The 2,022-nt window shown below is 28.2% G+C and overlaps 1 long non-coding RNA gene across 1 annotated transcript in view; it reads right to left on the bottom strand.

Annotated features, from left to right (window-relative positions):
• Positions 1–1,429: 1,429 nt before the first annotated feature.
• LOC116851220 overlaps positions 1,430–2,022 on the bottom strand; it is a 1,077-nt gene continuing 484 nt past the window's right edge. Inside the window, exon 2 of the long non-coding RNA XR_004379550.1 lies at positions 1,430–1,513. This is a non-coding gene — a long non-coding RNA (uncharacterized LOC116851220). The remainder of the gene's footprint in view (positions 1,514–2,022) is intronic.

Here is a 2,022-nt window from a genome sequence, read left to right as displayed (position 1 = left end):
GACTTGTATCTTTGTTAGGTCGGAAACTTTTCAGACCACCCTCGTAATGACATTTAAAAAAAAAAAATAATAACCCTGTCACGTCTTAGATGTTTTAAATGTGTTTATTTTGTCCTTTTGGGTCAATGGATTTAACCCGGGATGGACAAGTTCGTGTGATTGTGAATGAGTAAATGTGTGAATGTAGGCGAATAAACTAAAATTGTGATTTTACTTACTGATTCGACTTTTGTTTTTTCCATTAAAGTTAAACTTATTAGACTGTTTTTTAAACGTATTCTGTTCAATAGCCACAGAGAGACTAAGAAGCTTGGGATCGGACTAAAAAGGTTCGTGGACGAAGATTTGGGAATATGAATAAGGTGTAACACGATACTTAGGAATCAGTCAGAGAATATTTTAGAAAAACAAACTTTTTATCTATACAATAGCTTCCCAGCAAACACAAATATATAACTGTTACATAACTGTGAGGTAACGGAATGTAACATGTAATGTAACATGTAAGTTGCAAGTAACGTAGATGTTAGTTATAATTTCCCACTCATACGAAATTGCAACTATATAACAGAAATATAATTTGTTACAAAAATGTTGCATAACTGTTACTTTGATTATTGAATGATAACATAGCAGTTATGTAAATTATTGGCAAGTTATATAACTGGAATATAAATTATCGAATTGTTATATAACTATTATTTCATTTGTTATGAAATAGTTATATTAATTGTAGGAAGCAATTGAATCAAAGACTTCATATTTATAGGTATTACGTTTTCCATACAACATATTTCAATAAAAAGTCTTAAAGACACTCAAAAGATGCTAAATAGATTAAAAACGTCCAGTGTGTGTCTTTGAACGTTTGCAAAAAGTTTTTGAAACATGCATGTTGTGTAGAAAACGTAATATCTACAAATAAGAAGTCTCTGATTTAATAAATAATAACAACTTTATATATAATCATATTTAATTTATGTACTATTTCTCTCATCACATTAACAATATATTTATATTTTTTTAAACTTTAAATTTGCCGCAAACAGTATGTCATGCTAAATAAAGCACGAAAAACTGAAAGTTTTGTTGCATTGTTACATTACATTTGTTACTCCATGAATTACAAAAAGAAAAATAAACCTTTTACAACATCGTGTATTATAAATGTAATTATTTCAATATACTGTATTTATATATGCTTCACACATAATTAAAATCGTAATGAAAAAAAGAAATTGTATAAAAATCGTAATAAAAAGAAAAAAAATGTTTCCATTATTCATTTTCTAACGCCGTAATAATTACAAAAATCTTTGGGTATTATCACATCTTATAATGTATTATCACAGCTCATAATATGATCTTAATTTAACGAATTGTGCATTATATTTTAATCATCTTTGGCTTGATTTTCTTCTTTTGTTTCTTTGACTTGCAAAGCGTAACCATTCCGCTATTGCACTATCAAATTCACATTCTGTAAAAATACTATAGCGTAATATTATCTCTCCTGAAAAAAAAAGAATATCATATAAAACTGATGAAAGTGTTGTAATAAAAAATTTGACAAGTTCAACAATACACAAACCATATACAGGCACACATTAGAGATGCCCGATTATTAATCGATTCTTTCCCTAACAAATGTATGAAAAAAGGGTTGTTTGTGCTGCTTGCATGTTTCATACTTTTCGCTTTTAAAAAGAGATAGACGCCTACCCTTATAGAAATAGCATACTAAGAATCATTGATAATTACTTATTTTCAGTATTAAAAATACTGGATAATAAGTAATTATCAATGATTCTTAGTATGATATTTCTATAAGGGTAATCAGACGCTTGGAAGAAACAATCGAGTTGATTGTCTCGCTTTTGCTTCTTCTAAACATTCAAATATACTTCTGTCTAAATTTTTTTATACGAAAGTTTTTAAATACGAAAAGTGCGAAGAGTGCAAACAACACGAATAAGCCTATTTTTGGAGAAAGAATTGATTCAGAATCGGGCATCTTTAGCG

Source organism: Odontomachus brunneus, unplaced genomic scaffold (assembly GCF_010583005.1).
Source record: "Odontomachus brunneus isolate Ranch 3 - 2012 unplaced genomic scaffold, Obru_v1 Obru_scaffold_168, whole genome shotgun sequence".
Classification (NCBI taxonomy): domain Eukaryota; kingdom Metazoa; phylum Arthropoda; class Insecta; order Hymenoptera; family Formicidae; genus Odontomachus; species Odontomachus brunneus.
The sequence above is the reverse complement of the archived record's forward strand: the minus strand, read 5'-3'. Positions and strand labels throughout refer to the sequence as shown.